The sequence below is a fragment of the Ambystoma mexicanum genome, chromosome 7q, assembly GCF_040938575.1.
Source record: "Ambystoma mexicanum isolate Mex_15411 chromosome 7q, UKY_AmexF1_1, whole genome shotgun sequence".
Taxonomy (NCBI): Eukaryota; Metazoa; Chordata; class Amphibia; order Caudata; family Ambystomatidae; genus Ambystoma; species Ambystoma mexicanum.
The window spans coordinates 586,641,410-586,664,495 of record NC_090941.1 but is presented as its reverse complement, the minus strand read 5'-3'; positions in this window follow the sequence as shown (position 1 = coordinate 586,664,495).

The following is a 23,086-nucleotide window of genomic DNA, read 5'->3' as shown; positions in this document are numbered from 1 at the left end:
AGATTGATTGTATTATTTGTCATACAATATCTTGTTTTTCCAAGAATCAATGTTGGTTCACATTGATTTCATACATATTGCATTTTGGTGCCTCTCCCTATGTTGTACAGATTAATTGTATCTTGTTTATCCAAAAATCAAAGTTAATCCGTATTCATTTCATACATATTACATTTTCATCTGTCTCGACACGTGTTTCCCTATAGATTATGCTATGGTTCAGCAGGAGAGAAAAGCTGTAAATAAAAGGATAGTAACTAAAGATTGTTTAGAAGAAAAAATGTGCTTTTCAGAAACGTGGAAGAGAACACTTGGTTGTTGATAGCTAGAGGATGAGTAAAGGTAATGGATATTACCTTATATTGTGGTGGGAGTATTCACCCTTTAGCCTTGCTTAGTAGATCTTCTAATTCGGTTTTTAGGGGATTGTCTTCCTTTAAGGTTTAGTCACAGTATCCTGTTGGTGGATCTTCTTTGTACAATATTTGCCTTTGTGTATAATTGTATAATCTTGAATTTAGAAATTTAGAAATGTGCTCATTGATATTACTTTACTTAATTCTTGCCTTATACCTGAGACACTGTAAGTGTTGGCATGATTATGTGTGGCATTTTTGTGGAGGATGAGCATTTGCAAACACAACTGGTCCGAGCCATTTAAATAAATGTTGTGAACAATTGGTGACAATTGAAAGAGAAGATTCATTTGTGAGTCTAGAAATTACCCTCCCATAGCATAGGCAATGTATTTTGTTGGACGAAAACCAACCACATCATGTATTCAGCATCAGTAGTACATACTCATGAGAATGACCAAAGTGCATCCATTTTTATGGAATAGAATTTGCGATTTTGTCTAATTTTCGCTTCTTGATTTCTGTTCAAACTGCTTTGCTGTAAGCTTATTCTATTCCGCTATTTCATTGTTGCTCATGCATAGAGCAAGGCCACAAGATACATGTTGAAACACAATGCAGGCGATCCAGACAGCAATGCCTGGTCTCCTCCCTCACAAGTCCTTGGAAGTAAGCAACAAGGTATTTAATCACTACGCAGGTGCCAGCTAGTCTTACTGATGTGCTAGAAATGGTAGGAACGAACAATTAATGGCTTGAATTATGCTCTCTTATATGCCCCCCCTTCACTGTGCCCTGTAGAGCGAGTTGACCCCTAGCACATGAATAGAAACTAGAAGATAGCAAGGCCTGGAATGTGTCTCTCCCCTGCATGCAGGGTCCCGAAATGAGGCATAGTGAGCCAAGATACACAGACACAACAATTTTTGGTTGCATATATGGACGAATTGGGTCTTGAAGGATGAATTGGTTGATCAGGTGAGTCGTGCCCCGATTCTAAATAACCCTGATATTGGTTGAGAGTTGGTTTTGCAAAATCAAACGCCTAGGGTAAGGTTAAAATGAACCAAGGGTAAGGTTAAAACATGCCTGGGGTATTGACTTCCTGCCTAGTGGGTTTTTTCCACTGCGGTAGACAATCTTTGGAAACTGGCCAGGTCACGCCACCCGTGGGGTCGCCGGCGTATGAAATGTATGTAAAGTATGATGTAGGGGCGGTAATGTTTTGTGAAATTTGGCATAGGCAAACCAGGCACGAAGAAGATTTACAATGGGCAAAACACGGGAGTTATGAGATTGTGAGGTTAGATTATTTGGAAAAAGTATTACTGTGAAAAAAAACACGCCCTGCAGCATTTGACGTCATTAGAGATTGGAGGAAGGAAGGCATGCTTTGTTGGAAAAGCAGGGAGAAAAATGCACTCAGGCACAAGTTAAAAACAGAAAGAGTGAAAGAGCAGGATGAAAAGGAATGGGATGATAATTTGAGAAAATCAGAGAGATGTGGTCAGTTGGGGGTAGACAAAATATATCCTCAATGAGAATTGCATCCATCAGATGAGTTAATAAATAAAATATTAACTGAGACAAGGCACGAGCGCCCAAAAAGAGAGACTAAGAGGATTGCACCAGTGCCTATTGCTCAACTCCCTTCAGTTGCCCAGCCACTCCCAGCTGCTCAGATCCCAGTACAGCCACAGATCATACAGCCAGCAGCGCCGAGGTCCGCAACTCCAGCGCCGCAGCAGCCACTCCCTGTTCCCGGTCCGGTTGTTCCATCCACACCTCCCTCCCAAGATATTCCCCTTCCCCCTCCGCCCATTGAACTTGAATTCACTGAGAAGACAATAAAAGGAGAGAGGGGACGGCACAAAGTGAGTGCACTAGAGTAACCCATAGTGCGGTCAGCAAGGAGAGAAAACGGGAGTTGAAAGAACAGGCAGAGATGTATATAGACGGAAATGATGAAATATCAACGCTGGATTCGATGTATGATTTCAGAAAGACTGGTGAAAAACAGGTGCTGTTGGAATGCATGGGAGAATATTTAATGGAGAGATGGAAGCAGTTAATTGGAATGGTACCACTGCAGAAGTTGCGGGATTTGAATGCTTTGGCACAATGTAGAGAGAGAGAGGAAGAGATAAAAGAACATGTGGACAGGCTTTTTGAATTTAAAAATGAACTTGATGATGCATATGCTGAAATGTTTGCAAGGCTGGGTATAGGGGCAAAGATATAAGAAGGGATAGGAAAGAGGCGGTACCATATGTGCAGCGGCGATTTCTTATGCCGTCAAAACAGGAGAGTGAAAAATTTAAAATATGAATACGGGAGGCGCTAAAATGGATTACAGATCCTAGTATTCCCACGATGGAAGTGCATGAAATATTTGATCAATAAACATTGCCAATGAAGAGAAAAGCATTACAGGTGATGGTTGAATATTTGCAGGACAGAGACATAGACAATAAACAAGCTAGCCCCCCCGAATTGATGGCAATATATAAAAGAGCAATAGAACGTGGAACGGGAGACACAGCCTTATCACTTGATTTGGGAATAGTATTGCATATGAGGGAGGGAGGAGGAACAGTATGTGCGGTATTTCCTATGAGGGAAGTCCCACCTACTTTTGTGCCGAAAGTAGAAATTCCTGCATCAGGTAATCAACCAGCACAGGTAACGGAAGCACATTATACAGCACAGTATGTACATGTCCCATTCTCCAGACAAGAGATGAATAATATAAAACAAACGATTCCTGATTTGAGGAAGAATCCGGCGGGATTCTATATGGAAATAGAGTCCTATTTGAGATCGTCCATTTTTACCATGAATGATATAGATTTAATATTGCCAGTAATTTTGCCAGCGGATATATGGAAGCAGATAAGGAAAGTAGATGATGATGATGCCTACGGTGCCACATGGGAAAATCTAACAAAAGAGGATAAGGATAGAAAAGCAGGCGAGAAACCATCGCCAAACATGGCAGCGCTACCAGGACAAATAATACAAAAACTGAAAACAATCGTTCAAGAAAAAAGAATTTTATGGGACAAATTAACAGCATGTGTTCAAAACAAAGATGAATTATCTACAGATTATTTTAATAGATTTGAGGAAGTGTTTACAGATTTTAGTGGACAGGATGTAAGCACAGAGGCAGGTAAAAGGCTATTTGTTGAAAAGTATGTGAGAGGATTAATACCTCCAATTCAAAACTTAATAATGACATCGGAAAGTGCATGGCAAGCAAAATCATTGAGTGAAGTATTGCATATGGCCCAGTAATATGAGAATAGGGTGAACACAGAGAAAGAGAAGGAGGCAAAGGGCAGGGTCAATTTGAAAACAAGGGTGTTACATCAACAGGTGACTGGACACAATAGAGGGAGAGGGAATGCGCAAGGGAGAAGTAATTCTAACATGCATGGAGGGCCTCTGGTATTTAATCAGTGTGCATATTGTAGAGAAGAGGGTCATTGGAGAGCGCATTATCCACACTTGCAAAATAGGAATGGGTTTGGTCAGAGAAGACCGCACAGAGGACACCCGGGAACAAATGGACAGAGTAGAAATAATAATATGCAGCAACACCAGAATAATGAAGGAAAAGGCAAGTTTAGACTTTGGGAGCCTGAAGTCCAAGCTACTAAGATATTTAATGTGAGTGGAATCTTAAGACCCCCAGCTGCAACAAACGAATATGCGATGCAGGCAGAATAAACACGATGCATGACCTGGGAATTTCCTACAGTAACAGTAAAAATGAAGTGTGTGCTCTGTACATCATTTAAAAACATGGCACGTAGCATTTCCAAAAAAGACATTACAAGAATTGAGCCTAGATTGCTTCACCCGGAGGGAATTTCATCTATTTCCTGGAGAGCAGGATTAAGAGAACAGAGGCAATGAAGATGAGCGCTGCATATCAGCAAATGAGTTTCCAGGCAGTATCAGGACTCCAAGAGTTAAATGTATGGAGGAAGCCTTGAGAATAACGGGACCGATGCAACCGATTTAAGGAGGTGGAGCCAATTCTCAACTACTCTATAACTACCTCTACAGTCCGCGGAGCGGACGCGGAGTGGCGGCGAGTGGCAGTCCTGCAGTATCCCTTGCCTGAAGAGTCTGCTTTCCCTGTCTTCATAGGAGGTGGAGCCAATTCTCAACTACCTCTACAGTCCGCGGAGCGGACGTGAAGTGGCGGCGAGTGGCAGTCCTGCAGCATCCCTTGCCTGAAGAGTCTGCTTTCCCTGTCTTCATAGGAGGTCGAGCCAATTCTCAACTGCTCTATAACTACCTCTACAGTCCGCGGGGCGGACGCGGAGTGGCGGCGAGTGGCAGTCCTGCAGTATCCCTTGCCTGAAGAGTCTGCTTTCCCTGTCTTCATAGGAGGTGGAGCCAATTCTCAACTACTCTATAAGTACCTCTACAGTCCGCGGAGCGGACGCGGAGTGGCGGCGAGTGGCAGTCCTGCAGTATCCCTTGCCTGAAGAGTCTGCTTTCCCTGTCTTCATAGGAGGTGGAGCCAATTCTCAACTACTCTATAACTACCTCTACAGTCCGCAGGGCGGACGCGGAGTGGCGGCGAGTGGCAGTCCTGCAGTATCCCTTGCCTGAAGAGTCTGCTTTCCCTGTCTTCATAGGAGGTGGAGCCAATTCTCAACTACTCTATAACTACCTCTACAGTCCGCGGAGCGGACGCGGAGTGGCGGCGAGTGACAGTCCTGCAGTATCCCTTGCCTGAAGAGTCTGCTTTCCCTGTCTTCATAGGAGGTGGAGCCAATTCTCAACTACTCTATAACTACCTCTACAGTCCACGGAGCGGACGCGGAGTGGCGGCGAGTGGCAGTCCTGCAGTATCCCTTGCCTGAAGAGTCTGCTTTCCCTGTCTTCATAGGAGGTGGAGCCAATTCTCAACTACTCTATAACTACCTCTACAGTCCGCGGAGCGGACGCGGAGTGGCGGCGAGTGGCAGTCCTGCAGTCATGGCAGGTGAGGCTGCGTGGACTGCCACCTCCCCTCCTCACCATTTACTGACTTGGAAGCAAAACGCTGGATGCGCAGTTCACGTCCTCCCTCTATTTTAGAAGAACTGACAAACACTAAACAAAATCAAGTCTACTGTTTTTCCACAGCTTGTAGCTCATATGGAAAAACAGGAAAAACTGATAAGCCGGCAACGACACTGCTCAACTATAAACAGCAACGGAGGAAAGCAGCCGTTCTTACGGCCCCCTCGGCGCTCTTGACGGAAGAAAAACAATGAGAAGCGATGCCGGAACCAGAGCCAGGAGTTTCTGCAACATCAATCATAGAGGACTTACATCTTGAGGCCCGACTCACCGGGTACCTCGTGGACCCTGCGATCACTGTCATTCTGGTGCCCTCACCTATTGGTCCCGGAGGAGATATTAGGTCCGTGCCATCCAGGGGAGAGGATCCAGGCCCACGAGGATGTACGTTGCCGTCGTCCAAGGCCTCAGACTCCGATGCAGCCTCAAGGACCGGCAAAAACCAAAGTCAGCCGCACGAAGAAGGCCCAGTAATTGCCGAGTCCGGAGTGGTCGAACCATGCAACCGCGTCACAGTTGTAGCCTTCATACACAGCGACGCGGCCGCTGAAAAAGAAGTCCCCGCCCCGCGGGGGCGCGACCCACCGTCATCTGCCTCGGCACTGAGGACTCCCCCCCGAGTCTCTCCACCAGGATGAGGAACTCGCTTGCAATGACCAGGAAAATCCAGATAAGTTGTGCACTACTTCAACGCCGGCCAGGTCAAAACAAAGTAAACGCCCTAGACACTCACCGGCAGCTCATAAAACAACAGAAAAGAAACGCCTTAAAGGCGGTAAAAAAGACAACAAAAAAAAGAAGGCTGCTTTTAAATAAGGGCTTAGTCACAAAGATAACTAATAACAAAGGCCTAACAGCCTACTCGAAAAGGTCAGGCAAGGCAATGCAAAACACTGCCTCACAAAACCTGCTCACCAGATTTTTCAATCCAAAAACTCAATATTCTCAATACTCTCATCGCACTCTAGAGCTTACGGACACTGAAATTTTGGAAGCACTAGAAGAAAACCCCCCACCGTCAAAATACAGGAAGACTGTGCAACTGACTCACCACCCACAAACATTGGCGACTTTAGCTACTGCTATTTTACACCAAAAGGAGAAGCAACTTTCCGACACCTCAGAAGCTACGCCACCACCGTTAAAACAGAAACCTCAGCCCCAGACGGAGAAGGGGAGAGAGCTCCAAACAAACCACCCCGTACAACCAAAAGCACCAACCGGGGAAATTTCCAACAAAAGCAATGACAAGGAGCACGACGTTGGCCTACCAATCAATACAAATGAACAAGTCAAGAACTCAACACTGGTGACCACAAAAGAGCAAGTTTTAACAATTCCCAGATCGGAAGATCTTCAGCCCGATCCCCAAATCTCTTGGTCAGACTCTGGACCTCCTCCAGACCAGGAAAAACATGATTCAAATCCGACGGCGGATTTGGCCCAACCTCTAATGCCAAATAGCGCCCTTACAGTGGACAAAGAACATCTTAGAAGCATTGGTCGTGAGACGGAAAGCCCAAAATCAATTTCTACAGTACCAGCCAGGCCTTCTCACAGAAGACACTCTCTCGACCATCCCTCCACAAGACATTATCATAAATCTTACAAGACGGCCTCTACTGTTTCTTCGCCTCAAAGAAGTCCTAGCAACCAAGCCAAATCGCCTTCAAAAACTCCATCAGCGAAAAAAACAGACATTTTTTCCATCATGTCTGCAATTTCAATAGGCCTCACCCCATTCACCAAACTTTATGAATCCTTAAATGAGACTCTCAAAGACCACACTTCAATTCAAGCGATGATGTACACTAAACTCATTTTCCTGGAGGGCTATGTGATGGCCCACGAAGAGCGTCTGAAACAAGCAAAAGATCAAAACCTTTATTTTACTCCATCACAACAGAAATTGAGAAAGGAAAATCCAACACTTGCCGATTCACTGCATAATAAAACCACGAGAGAGGTGGGAGAACAAACCTCCACGTTCATAGATTTGACAGTGAAAACTACCATCAAAAACTGTCAAACCCAAACCGACACAAGCCAAACGAATTCTATAACAAAACCTAGAGGCCAAGATGAGAAAAAGGAAGTTGTGCTGGTAGTAGACGACACCTTCACCCCAGACACTGGATACCCCTTCCAGAGCCAAAGCACTGAACAAGCCTACAAGATCTTTACCAAAAAGAAAACGGATAAGGACCAAAGCAAAAGGAGCCATGTCCAACCTTCCAACCCCAAGAAACAACAGGAACCCTCAATTAAACCCAGAACTAAACCGAACAGAGTCGACCCAGAATGTGCTAGAGTGGAGACTATTCCCTCGGCAACCCAGAGCACTCCCACTCCCACCCCCCAGAACACAGCCACTTATTCTCCCAAAACGACTGAAGACTTCATGATCCAGGAATCGTTGGTGAATATTAGCCTGCACTTAGAGGAAGGCTATCCATCAGACACCATCGAGGAAATAGCTAAATCGCAAGGAAAAACAGAAATCCTAGTGGGCCATCATTCCAGCTTAGATGCCACCTTAGAAGAAGTGCACCTAAACCAACTTGTACCCTTCCTCACATTAGAAGAACGTCGTAACAAAACAATTCAAAATTTAAAGAAGCTGGAACCGAAAGCAACGGAACTCCAGCCAACAGCCCAACAAAAACTAACAACGAGCTCCTACAAGGTGAGGGACACTAGTTCAAGGTTTGACTCACAAAGATATCACGCTCGGAGCCATGAAGCCTCGAAAGAGGTGCAATCACAAGGAAAAAAGTCTAGCGAAGAAAGACCTGAACAAAGTAACCGAAAACAAAAAATCGAGGTTCTGCATTACAGATCCAAAACAGAAAAATACAAAAAGATCTCCAAAGCCCCTCAAGAGCGACTGTGGGTCCTCAAACTGGAACAAATTCCAGGAAACCATGACGACGTGATTTTGAATAGAAGCTCAGTACTAATACTATTCAATCATGTGCCTAAGCTGAGGATAATTAATACGAATGACCTAAGGATAGTTGATGCAAGCCACAGGAAAGGTAAGGCGCAAACATATCTGCACATTTATTCAACAACAATCAAAGACCTGCTAAGAAGAGAAGCAAAAAATCTACTTAAGATGGGATGCGACCTCACAGAAACAACAAACAGCAGAGATCACTCGCGCACTAAACCCCTCACCCCGAGGGGAAACGGAAAATCCCAAGGCGACTATTCTAAAACTAATTCAATTACCCAAACATGCCAAAGAAATGGGGAACAGTCGACGGCCAGAATAGAGCAGAGTGAGAAGAGCGACACTAAAACCCACGCTTTACCCAGTCCAAAGGGGCGAGTCAACTCTATCTCAAAGTACGATGCAACAGGGACAAAAACGAACCTGAATATTCGAATGTCCTGTACAAACACTCCATCTAGAGAAAACTTACGCAAGACCTTCAGCAACTGGAACAACCTTCAACGTTGGACAAAACTGGAACTTTAACCAAGTCTACAGCAACGAGCCTATGGGCTTGGCTTCCAAAAGCACTAACATCAAAGAAAATTCAATAGCAACTCAAGTACTCGGAAAACAGCCATATAGACCACCAGACAACAAACGTGGGTAGACATGAAATCCGTCTATGTTCTTGGAACACGAGGGGTTTCTACCATTTGACCAACCCAGGCGAAATCCATCTAGGGGATTATGATATACTATGTCTACAAGAAACGTGGCTAACAAAACTACCGACTTTAGATGGCTACGAACTTGTCTTGGCGCCAGCTTTAAAAAGCACGAAAGGCCGGCCATCTTCTGGCCTTTTGACAGCCATCCGCATGGGGCACGGCTTACAACTGGAAAAAGTCTTAAGAGCCAACCAACACCTTCTAGTAGTTCTTCTAAAGTGGTCCCAACAAAGCAATCACGACAAGAAAGACCAAAACACATCTTTAGCTATTTTAAATATATACTGGAATCCAGCAAAAACAGAAGTGACTACTTTCCTTAGAGAAATGGAACTAGAAATAGACGAGATTCTGACAGTCCACCAAGTGACGCATATACTAATTTGCGATGATCTAAATGCAGCATGTCCCCAACAAAAACCAAAAAAAGCCATAACCCCTGCCGTCTTGAGAGGAAGTCAGTGGCTCGACCTTATGAAGTCTAGACAGTTCCAGAATTTAGACACGGCCTTTCCAGACAAGTCACGTCCACCGACCTGGTCAAATGGGGTTTCCGAGTCATCAATTGACCACATATTCGTATCACACCCTTTCTTGAACTTGATCTTAGACTTCAAGGTGAAACAAACAACGGCAAGTGATCACAACCCTCTAATTACAACGTGGCAAAGCTCCAACAAAGCAGTTGAATCGTTGAACTACCAGGTGGAACTAAATCCTCAGGGAAACAGATTACGCCTTACAGCGAAAGATATTACAGAACTATCCAATAAGTACAGTAAGGCCAAAACAAGTAACCTGGAGTTTGAGACCGATTACGGCCCCTTGCTAACAACATATAGGAAGCCTGGTACTACGAGATCTCTCCCCCTAGAATCAAAGCATTCGTATGACATAAGGCTAGTGGACAAACGAAGAGAATACCGCAAAGCAATTAGAATTGCTGGAAAACTTGAAGTTAACCAAGCAAAGAGGGAGAAAAGGAAAGTGAAGTCCACTTACCGCTCCTGGCTAAACTCTCATCGCAGAACTCTATATCAACAAGACTCCGAAGCTATTTTGAGAGCCATCTGCACAAAAAATTCGAAAGATTTCTGGACATTAATAAACTCCAAATCATCTACCAGTAGTGCAAGCATTGAAAACGCTATTGGAGAAGCAACTTGGGACAAATACATAAAGAAAACTTTTGGTCTACCTTGGGGCCAGAAACCCGCTACACTAGAGAGTCAAGAACTACCCTGGGTAAAACTCAGCGATCAAGAAGAAATTTTTGACCTAATCGTCAACCTGAAAAATTCAAGGGCTCCTGGCCCAGAAGGTATTACAAATATAGACCTGAAATCCAACCCAGAAGCTTGGTCCTCTTTTATCTGTCAAGTCTTCTCAAGATGTGCAGAATCAAAATCAATTCCTGCTTCTTGGACCACAGCCACAATTGTACCCATATACAAGAAGGGAGACATCAACGATCCAGTGAACTATCGCCCCATAGCGCTCCTTGATCCAATAGGAAAGCTATTCGGCGCTTTGCTACTGAAAAGATTCCAACAATGGGCCTTGAACGCCGCATGTAATGATCCATTTCAATCTGGATTTTAAAAGAACTTGGGAACTACAGCCAATATTCTTCTGATAAGTATACTGAAAATCAAAATGCTCGAAGGAGGGCCTAGGTTACATCTGGCCTTCATAGACTTTTCCCAAGCATTTGACAGAGTCGACAGGTCTGCGCTTTGGAGGAAACTGAAAACCTGGTCTTGCCCTGAGTCCATACTGAACCCCATTAAAGCACTATATATGAACACGACTGTCCGTGTTAAACTGAACTACCAAGGCCTGCTATCAAAACCAATAGCAACCCAAAGAGGTGTCAAACAGGGATGCCCCTTGGCTCCCTCGCTCTTTTTGGCCTACTTCTGTGATTTTCAAATTTCAGAAGCCTCTGTGAGAGCCTTCCCACCCCGGGTGGGTCAACACACCATTAGCAGAATTTTCTACCCCGATGACCTTATACTGATCGATCAAACACCCATAGGTCTACAGCGTCAACTGGACAACCTGTACGAGTATACTACAGCAAATAACCTGGAAGTAAACAAAACCAAAACAAAAATACTTACCTTGGGAAAATCAACGAAGAAAACTGAAAAACTAAAGTGGTTTTTTCAATCAGAGGAGATCGAAAAAGTTAAAAACTTCAAGTACCTGGGTATTGTGCTGGACAACACCAAAAAAGAAACAGCCATGCAAGATCATCTGAGAACAAAAACCAGGAAACTTGCCTCACAAGGAAAAGCTATCGATCATAAACTGGGTCACTTTTCTACGATCCCGGCAATTGATTTTTACAAAATGAAGGTGGTTCCTGCTCTAACCTACGGTACTGAAGCAATGATATTGCTCCCGCGTGAAATTTGGCCAAAACTTGAAGCCTATTACTGATGAACTGTTCTCGGCCTTCCTACGTCTACGCCGGTAGCATCAATTCGAAGGGAACTGAGTCTTCTGTCCCTGCAAGGGACGTTGAACTGTAATTCACTAAGACTTTACAGAAAAATCTTACTTCCTGAAAGTCGACTGCTATACAGACTGATCAAAATTGAACTAGCAGCCGAGTCTAACAAAATTCTACAATCCTGGAAGACCTACATCTCAAGACTGCTAAAAGAAATTGAATGTGACGAGAATGACTTGATCACAAATCCGGGAAAAAGTCTGAAATAAACTAAAGAGCTAGACTGGATTAAGACGTTGGCAAAAGCTTCAGAAAACAAGCTAACTCAACACTTGCCACCGAATACAAAGAAACTGAATGAATTACAGAGATACATCAAACAATTTCCCAACAGAAAAGCAAGAAACTGTATTCTAAGAGTGAGATTGAATTTGTTGCCTACAAATGAAATTAGAGCCATTAGGGGTATGTCAACTCTATCACACTGCAGATTATGTCACAATACAAACGAAAAAGAGACAGTTCGACATCTCCTACTGGGTTGCCCAGAAACCAAACCAATTAGGACCGCCTACATGCGACACTTCTCATTGGACCCTTCTTTAGACAGTGAACTTTGTTGGTGGTCAAGAATGACTAGTGGAGATAGACCGACCTGGCTAACGGCTACCACGCAAATAGTTCACCAAATCATGGCAAAACTGGACACTTTGACCTCTCCAGAAATGACAGCAGAAAGTCAGGACGCGACGTTTGCCCTCTCAACTTCGCGAAACCTAGAGGTAGCAGCTGCGAGTGAATAGAGATCATGATTAATCATATCTTCCACTCACTAATACCAATTTGAAGAGGCCGTAGAAGGCTGAAAACCCTAGCAACTTTGCTTCTCATGTAAACAAAATCAACAAAAAGACATTTAACAGACATGGACAGTGACAAGCTCTTTGTAAAAATCAATCTTTTTATTTTGATTCATACAAATAAAAAAAAATAAAAAAAAAAAAGAGCCAAGAACAGAGTCAGGTTACTTATAACCAAAATCAGAGTGGGCAAAATAAAGGCAGAAGCGGAAACTTTTTTGGCACACAACCCAATACATATTATTGTGGCAACTACACATCGGATGATGTGTTGTTTCCCCAATATCCTCAATAGGACAGCCCAAGACAGGGGTCGGAACCAGTGTCTATTCCCGTGAATCAAAAATGACCCTACGTAGAAATGAAAGTCGGGAATAGAGAGCACAACTTTCTTGTAGACACAGGTGCGCAAAAATGCTCAATAGACCACCACTCGGTTCCGGAAATACCACTGTCAGGGCAAAGTAATATTTCAGTAGGGTTCGCAGTTACACCAGTAATCAATCCAGTGTCCCAATCAGTACCAGTAACATTAGGTCCATTTACTGAATATTGTCCAGTTCTCTTAACAGAAAATTGTGGGGAGAATATTTTAGGATTAAATTTGTTGAAAAAACTGAGTGCAGTTATCCATTGCACTCCTGATGGAGTGTTCTTGACAATTTCGCCACAGAATATACCAGTGTCCAAACCTTTGCCAGGGGAGTTGAGTGAAGTACCAGCTTGCATATGGGCAATGAATGACAATGATGTGGGATGCTTGAAAATAGAGCCAGTAAAAATTGTCTTGAAGGAGGGAGTAACGTTGCCACATATTCCTCAATACAAGATTTCAATGGAGGGAGAGAAAGCATTGAAAAGTATTGTTTCAGATTTGGTAAAATTGAAGGTAAGTGAAGAAATTACAGGTAGCATATGTAACAGCCCCATTCTCCCGGTGTATAAGAAAGGAGGTAATGAGTTACTGTATCATTTCATAATTGATCTGCGCGCATTGAACAAAGTGTTTGACCCTCAATTCCCATTGGTCCCAGACGTCACCACGATTTTGACATTGAGACCCGCCTCGGCAGAATATTGTAGTGTGATAGACCTTAAAAATGCTTTTGTTCAGCATCCCAGTAAACAAAGATAGCAGATACCTGTTTGCTTTCATTTTAGGAGGGCGGTCATTCACATTCACGTGCATTCCACAAGGCTACACAGAGAGTCCGAGTATTCATAGCAGGGCATTGAAAGAACAGCTAGATATCTTAGAACTACCGGCAGGTTGCGTATTATTACAATATATAGATGTTTTATTAATTTCTGCAGATACGGAGAAAATTTGTAAAGAAAGTACTGTCTTGTTATTGTCACACTTAGCAGCACATGGCCATAAAGCCAGTTTGAAGAAAGTCCAGTACTGTCGAAAGGAGGTGGCTTATTTGGGCTACCTACTTTCGAAAGAGGGGAGAAGACTGACACCAGAAAGAATAGAGAGTATCGCTGGTATGCCTATTCCAAAAACACAAAAAGGAGTCAGAGCCATAATAGGCATGGCTTCCTATTGCCGGCAGTGGATAGTAAACTTTGCGATGATTGTGAAACCAATGGTGGCATTGACAAAAAAGGATGCTGTGATGCCTTTGCAATGGAATGAAGAATGCCAGGGAGCATTTGATCTGCTCAAAACTGCATTGTGCTCCGCCCCAGTTTTGGGCACACCAAACTATGAAAACATTTTCAGATTGTTTGTGCATGAGAATGAAGGCTGTGCGATGGCTGTTTTGACACAGGAACAAGGTGGAAGAAATAGACCATGCGGTTATTTTTCTTCCACACTGGACCCTGTCGCTTGCGCGTTACAACGTTGTTTGCGAGCTGTTGCAGCGGCTGCTGCGTCAGTAAAACAAACTGAAGGAATGGTGCTGGGGCACACCTTCATTTTAATGGTGCCACATGCCATAGACGTTCTATTAAATAGAATGCAGACGCAACACCTCACGTCCGCTAGATTGACTAGATATGAAATTGTCCTATTTGCACCACACATCCAAATTATGAGGTGTAGCGCTTTGAATCCTGCAGAATTAATGCCACTGCCCAATGGAGAACTAGGTGAGAGTGAATCACCTCCCCATGATTGTTAAATGGTTACTGAGGAAGAAACGAAAGGAAGAATTGATTTAACAGACACCCCACAGAGAGAGCCAGATGGAGAACTGTTTTGCGATGGCTCCTGCTTCAAATTACCTGATGGCACATCAACTGCTGCCTATGCTATCACGACACAGAAAAGTATTGTAGAAAGTAAAAGAATCCCCTACAACTCCGCACAAGCCGCAGAGATAATAGCATTAACCAGAGCATGTGAAATTTCTGAAAATCTGAGTGTAAACATATATACTGACAGCCAATACGTCTTTGGGGTGGTACATAACTTTGGCCGACTCTGGGCTGAGAGGGGTTTCTTGACATCACATGGAACCAGAATTCAACATGGGCCTTTGATTGTACGATTGCTGTCTGCACTTACGTGTCCAAAGCGCCTAGCAATAGTGAAATGCGAGGCGCATAAAAAAGTAACATGTAAAGTGGGAGAGGGAAACGCATTTGCAGACAGGATTGCGAAGCAAACTGCCACTGATTTGAATACCAAGATGTTAATAGTACAGTCAGAGGAACTGCCTTGCATGATAGAGAATGGGATTGCGACTGTTAAAGAGATGCAGGCAGAAGCCACTGCTGATGAAATACAGGAATGGGCTGAGGGCTCTGCAGAATTAGATCAGGAAGGTTGCTGGGTGGACAAGAAAAGTAGAAATCGGATGCTGCCCAACTCCTATGTAACCACAATGGTCAAAATGGCCCACAGTCCCACACACATCTGTGCAAAAAAGATAGCCCAGCACTGAGCCACAGTATGGCAAAACACACACATAAAGAAAAATGCTGAAAGACTGGTCCAGAATTGCATTACGTGTCTGCAACACAATGTGGGGAAGGGGACAGCGACTCCAACAGGTAGTTTTGACCCACCTTCTATGCCATTCGAGGTAATCCATTTTGATTTCATAGAAATGGAAAGGTGTCAAAACTTGAAATATGTTCTAGTGGTTATATGTGCGTTCAGTAAGTGGGTGGAAGCATATCTATTGAAGGACTGCACTGCCATGAGCACTGCAAAAGAAATGTTGATGGAGTACTTTTCATGGTTTGGCCTGCCCTGGGTCATATGGTCAGATAATGGCCAGTATTTTGTGGGCACAGTGGTACTACAGATTTGCGCAGGTCTCCAGATTGACAAACAATTCCATTGTGCCAGACATCGCATGAGTGTCTGCCTTGTTGAACACCAGAACGGCATATTAAAAGCCAAAATTAGCTAAATCTGTGCAGGGAATAAGTTGCGTTGGACAGACGCATTGCCCCTAGTGTTATTGTGCATTCGCACATCTGTGCAGGCAAGGACTGGGCTCTCCCCTTACAAGATCGTGATGAGGAGGCCGGCGAATGTTTGGTGTGCACCTCAGCCAAGGCGATTGAGAGAAGTTGAGTATCCTGTGCTCAGTACATATTGTAACCTGTTAATACAGAAATTGTGTTTGATTCATCAGCAGGTGCAGGAGGCTCTTACCATCAGATATATTGGTCCAGGGTATTCGCTGCAGCCAGGGGAATGGGTTCTGTTGAAGAACTTTGAGAGAAAGTCATTGCTCGCACCCAGGTGGCGTGGACCCTACCAAATCCTGTTGGCAACACAGACTGCAATCCGTGTGGATGGTAGAAAGGCGTGGATACATGCAACACATGCGAAGAAGGTCCCATTGCCATTGAAAGAATTGACCGATCCAGACAACAAAAGAGAGACAGCGGCCCCAGAAACTAAAGAAATTGATGCCAGCTCCTTGTCACAAAATCTGTCTGATCCTGAAACAAAGCTTGGAAAGATTGCTATAAAGGAGAAAGGGCTAAGAGTGCCCCAACGTTGCCCAGCAGAATCTGCATCACTGCTGGCTGACACCAAGCCCGCATTGACACTTTGGTGCCCACAACTTATTGTTGCGCCGCAGGCTGGCACTGAGCCTGAGTCCGGAAGTGCATCTGCACTATTCATTGATCAAACAGTACCAAGAGCAAGGTGGTATAATTTACGGCCTCGAAACAAGGAGTGATCAAATCTTCATTGTATTGATCTTTGTTGCCTCTGTTTCCCATCATGGATGTAGTGGGAACCAGAGGCCTGGGGGAGAGAGGCGTGGGAATTGGGCAAATCCGACAGCTCAAGAACACGGCTTACCGGTGCTATCTTTGAAAAATCCATGTGTAGATCACCCCTCACGGACAAGAGGGGCTTATATGGTATGAAGGCAATTGATAACTGCTCTGGAGTTCTTGGAGTGATGTGCAGAAGCACGATGAATCTTACCTAACATATAGCAATCCAGGCTGCTGAGAACTGGCAAAACACTTTGTTCACATTCCTGAACTTACTAATAATTGAATGAGTCCAACGGTAAGAGGTATTCACGATGAACATTGTTGGAGAAGAAGAATCAAGAAAAAATGCCTGCATCAGCTTCTGCCTCCTCCTGCACCAATGCTGATAATGTAGTAAATATAGAGACTTTAAGAATGCTGAAAAAAACTGTGCCGAAAGAATTGTATGCTGATCTTAACCATAGTCATGTGTTTTATGAGTATGATAGCACTGGTAATGACAGTATTGGTATTATGGTATTTAGAAGAAATACAGCCATTAGAAGTGTTCTTGCCAATTAGAAATATTTCCGCTACTGAAAGCCCGGTCCATGTAATCACTTATACTCTGTCCCCTAGGGAAGAGAGACATAGGGAAGGATATGGAAATAACACACTACTGCTAATAATGAATATGACACACACAATTCTGAGAAAAAACAATTGTTGGGTGTGTGCTCATTTACCGCAGCATGGTGGTAAGGAAATAGGTTGGTATGTGCAGCCATTGCCATTAAATTATGCATGTTATGCATCCTTAAGTGCATTGTACTATGGGAAATGGAATAGAAGTGAAACGGGTTAATTACATAGAACAAATATGGATGAATTTGAGGAAGCGGTAATGAAACCTGTTGGTTGCTCTATATTTACCAAAGCAAGATTAATAAGACCAGCAGTCACACCAAAAGGTAGATTATATGTGCCATATAAATCATATGTAATTACATTTCACATGAACCTAGAAGGAAATAAAGATACAGTGCCCCCCTAGTATGCAGTAAATTACAGTCCACGCTCTGTTCCATTTTGTTTAAAGAAAAAAGACTCCTATTCAGTAGGGACATACACCCGGTGTATGAACATTGCAATCCTTGAGAGAGAGGAAGAACCAGTGTATATAGGTGACCCTGTCTATTTCATATGTGGAGAAAAAGCTTATGCCTGGTTGTCTAGAAATTGAGGAGGTACTTGTTATTTAGGGATTCTGTTTCCAGGGGTGTTTCTTTCAAAAACAGCCGACATAGCTAGACTATCCCGATCAAGACCACGACAAGACGAGGAGGGAGGATTAATTGCAGAGGATATAGCAAAATCATTTATACCATTTTGGGGCCAAACAATAAACTCCTATAATATAAGACAACTGTCCAGAATATTAGAGAAAACGATAAATGGGACAACAGACATATTATACAGCATGACATTGGAGGAAAAAAGGGATTAGATTGATGACACTCCAAAATAGGTTGGCTCTTGACATAATTTTGGCTGATCGTTGGGGAGTTTGCAAAATCATGGGATCATCATGTTGCGTATTTGTAAGTGACTCATCACCTATGATTTTTGAAGCAATAAAAAAGTTGCATGTTTTGAGTTCCGACCTCCATCCCCCAGAAGGTAGTTGGGAATTAAACGTAAGCTCCTGGTTTTGGGAAATATTACACTCCTGGGGATGGAAACTAGTTGCAATTCTAGTAGCAGTGCTAGGAATATTTATGACATGTTGTTGTTGCATACACTCTTTACCAATATTTTGCACTGAAATAAGTGAGGAGTGTGTAAGTATAGTAACAAAAATAAATCTCCTGGGTTGGATACTCAAATGAATCATGAAATGAAGACAGTGAAAGAATTCATGTCAATCAATATTGATGACAATGATGACGATTATAGTAGTATGCAAAGTTCGGAATCAGATACTTGGTCAGAAGAGGATTAAATGTATGGATGATGTGTTTGGCTTACGGCCAAGAGGAGGGTTTGTGAGTCTAGAAATTACCCTCCCATAGCATAGGCAATGTATTTTATTGGCCGAAAACCAAACACATCATGTATTCAGCATTGGTAGTACAGACTCATAAGCATGACAAAGTGCGTCTATTTTGATGGAATAGAATTCGCCATTTTGTCTAATTTTCGCTTCTTGCTTTCTGTTCAAACTGCTTTGCTGTAAGCTTATTCTATTCTGCTATTTCATTGTTGCTCATGCATAGAGCAAGGCCACAAGATACACATTGAAACACAACGCAGGCGATCCAGACAGCAATGCCCGGTCTCCTCCCTCACAAGTCCTTGGAAGTAAGCAACAAGACATGTAATCACTACGCAGGTGCCAGCTAGTCTCACTGATGTGGTAGAAATGGTTGGAACAAACAATTAATGGCTTGAATTATGCTCTCTTTTACGGCCCCCCTTCCCTGAGCCCTGCAGAGAGAGTTGACCCCTAGCACACGAATAGAAACTAGAATATAGCAAGGCCTGGAATGTGTCTCTCCCCTGCACGCAACTTGCTTGAAAGAACAAGAGCAGTGTGTTCCCTAAAACAAAAAATCATGTCTGCAAGTCCGCAGATTGCAAACTGTTGCTAAATGAATGTCTGAAGGTGTCATATTTGTCACAATTGTCAATCATCGAATCCATTTCAAAGGAAATACATTATGGGCGGTATTGAACATGTCATTTATGACAGTAAGATGTTCGTTTTGTATATATGTAACTGATGTATAATGCTCGCTCTCTTGCATCCCTCGGGGTCTGGAGACACACGTTGCAGGACGTGAGACCCAGTTGGCAAACTGAGACTATTTGCTTTTCAATAAACCCTAGCTTTTGGGAATTGAACCTCGTGCCTGGCATACCAGTTTGTGTGTGGTGATTGTGCCTTGTTTCCATACGCAAGGGTCCCCTAGGGGCCCCATCACATTGTCACATTACGCATTAGTATTACAATGTACTCCAGGTGCGTTTCTGAATTTAAATCGACCAGAATCTGTTTGTGGGTTGTTTGATGGGTCTACAGTTGTTTCTGGAGAAGAGAGATTTGTGTGTTTCTTTTGTGATGGATGTGCAGTAGATTTTGTACTAGACAGTTTTGTAGTTGTATTGCTTGATGCAGAAGTTGGTTGGTGTTTTTAATGGTAGTTTTGTGAAATCTGCTATAGCTTCTGTTTTTATTATGTGTCTTTTAAAAGGTTTCTTTTTTGAGGTACAGGGTACATATCTAGATGTGGTGTATAGTACACATAGGCTGTTGTATTCCAGGATGCAGGGAATGTCAGCATTGACTTTGTTTGCATCAAAGATAACTAGGAATAGACCACTGAGTGTGCACGGACTTGAAAGTGCTATGTAACTCATACCTTCTTTGAAGACTGTGCTGCTAATATCAATCAATACTTGATCTAGGGTCAGACCTTGTGAATAGTGAAAGCATATCCAGAGATAGAGAAAATTGCTCTCTGCATACGTATTTGTCTTTGAAAAGAAGGAAACGTGCTATTGTCCGGCCACATTTCTTAACTTCTGCAAGTTTGTCAAAGTGGATGTTGACAAACTGAATGTTGTTGTCATGTGGATATGTTTGGAAGCCAACACCTGTACCAAATGCTCTATTGACTAAAACTTGTTCTATGTCATGGTTATGTTTTAGAATTACTCTGCAGTTTAGACACAACGTCAATATTTTCTCTAATCTGGCTGTGTTGGAGATACATTTTTCTAAGCTGTTTAGTTGTGTTGTTGCTTGATACCACATAGGAAGTGTCATGCCATGCACTTCTATTTTGTCTGTGGAGCTGATATGCAGCACGGTTGCATATCTTTTTTCAACATTGTCTTGCAGAATTTATACATTATTGTTTATCCAAGCCAATACGCCTGGATCGCAGTACAAAATACCATGTATACACCATTGTAACAATCAGGGATCATAGTGAAACAAATGAACATGTAGACAAAGTGTATCAGATTACACACATTTACAGGGTGAGCAGTAACACTTGGAGGGAAGTAGACAAAACAGTGTTTCGGACATTCGTTAACTGATCTATGTTGCTGACGATTGATTGTCCTTCATCAGGACAAGAAGGGAAAATGTGGTGAAAGGATTCTGTTTCTCTCTGTCAGGAAATGAACAGAGATGTGTATTTAGAAGTGTGTACTCATTTAGAAAATAATTAAATAAATGTTATGAGCAATTAATGGATATCTTATTCAAAAAGGACAGATCTCGCTATCACTGGAAGGAGATCGATTGATCTTACTGTGTTATAGTAATTGTACAGCGTGGTTCTACAACATCGTAACTTCTGTCTAAGTCTAGATGCTGGCTGACAATTGTGGATATCATTTGTTTCACTATGATCCCTGATTATTACAAGGGTGTATACATGTTTTTTTGTACTGTGATCCAGGCATATTTGCTTGGATAAACAATAATGTATCACTCAGAGATACTGTGTCTGAATTGATAAGTGTCCTGTTTAAACCTTTTAACAAAAACAACTTTTATGTATTAAATAATTTGGTAAAAAGGAAAATCTTGTTTTCCTAAAAATATTTTTGTTTTCCTAATTTGAATCAATGTTATTTATCTTGTGAAAACTGTGTGAGGTGTGCACACCACGTTCAGTCACCCTGATCACCTGTTTTTTTATCACTAACCCACCTGGGTAGATTAGGGCCTAGCCAGGAGCCCAAATTTGTACTAGTTCTAGCACAGCCCTTGGCTGCGGGCACACAACAACCCATAGAGGGCATCATTTATACCCACATACAACGATTCCCATAGAACAACAATTATGGAGAATGTCAATATTATTTCCTACACTGACGATTACTTAAAGAAATTGCTAGGCAGCATGTCAACTCTTAACACGGATGAAGGAGCTTTAGTTCAAGGTTTTTCCAAGAATTAACTAGAAATGATCAATCAAAAAAAGAAAAAGCTTATTCGAACCGAAATGCATGGTAAGTTCATGTTGGAGTATTTGAAGGCAGGCATCATTCCTGAACGCTTAGAGGTTAAGACTATTCCGAGAGTGTTTACGGATAACCCGAAGTTTAAGAAGAATTTTAGAGGTGTTGGAAGCAAATGCAGCTGTGACTGGTTGGTCCTGGTGCTAGATACTGCAGACGAAGAGTGCAAAAAACAAGGCAAAGAACTTGTGGAACTAGAAAGAAGTTCATGGATAATCACACTGAACAAGAGGCAAAGAAAAAGTTAGAGAAACTAGAAGAAGAAAATTACTGAGATGAGAGAACATATCCTTACCTGCGTGAAACTTACAACAAGCTAATCTCAATAGGTGGAATAGAGTTGTCACTTTTTCAGGTACCACAGCCTCCAGCAATGATAGTGATCAAGGCACTTCAGGCAGCAGCAACACTGGGCAACTGCAAAAGTACTATTTTTTTCAGAAGGGAAGGCAAATGGGATGCCCCAATAGGAGACCAATGCTTTCAGGTCAGAGAATGAGGACCAGACAATGGTACTCAAATCAATAACCAATGATTGGATTCCTATCTTCAATATATCGAAGCATCCTATTAGTGAAATAGAGCAAAGATAGGTAGATAAGGGTCTTTCTTTTGTACCTTCTACAAAGGCAAAACCATTTGAAACCGAACTCGAACTCAGAAGGTTTTTTAGGAATATAAGACAAAAGTATTTCTATGTATTACCAGAGCTTTGGACAGCATCAGATGCAGGCGATCTTGTAAGAGACGCCTCATGTGAGAACAAAACTAGTTTTAAGGCCAAATCAGTCTTTTATCCTCCTCCACATACTATACCATGCAAATTTGACACTTTTGAGAAATGAGTCACTAAAGCAGTGTTTAGAGGACTCAAGAGCAAAAACTAATATCAGGATAATCTACAAAAAGAAGATAGATCAGCCCTTACAGCATTGACTAATGATAAGACCAATACTATAAAGGCAGCAGACAAGGGCGGTGGCATAGTTCTAATGAACACGGTAGATTACGAAAATGAATGTCTATGTCTCCTGTCAGACACAGGGCTTACATGTTACTCAATCAGGACTCCACCAAGACACTGCAAGAAGCGATCAAAAGTCTCAAACGCCATGCCGAAGGCCAAGGCTGGCTCTGTGAAGAGGAATGGATTTTCTTGAATAAAACACACCAAAGGATTCCAGCATTTTATACTCTCCCAAAAGTGCATACAAATGCCAGAAAACCACAAGGTCGACCTATAGTTTCAGCCTGTGATTCCCTCAGAGAACCGCTGTCACTATACATGGGCCATTTTCTAAAACCTTTTGTGAGTAAAATGGAGTCCTACATAAAAGACACTACAGATACCATTCACATTCTGGAAAAGATCACACTACTGGACAATTTCATTCAGGTTACGATGGACGTGGAGGCCTTATACACTTCTATTCCAC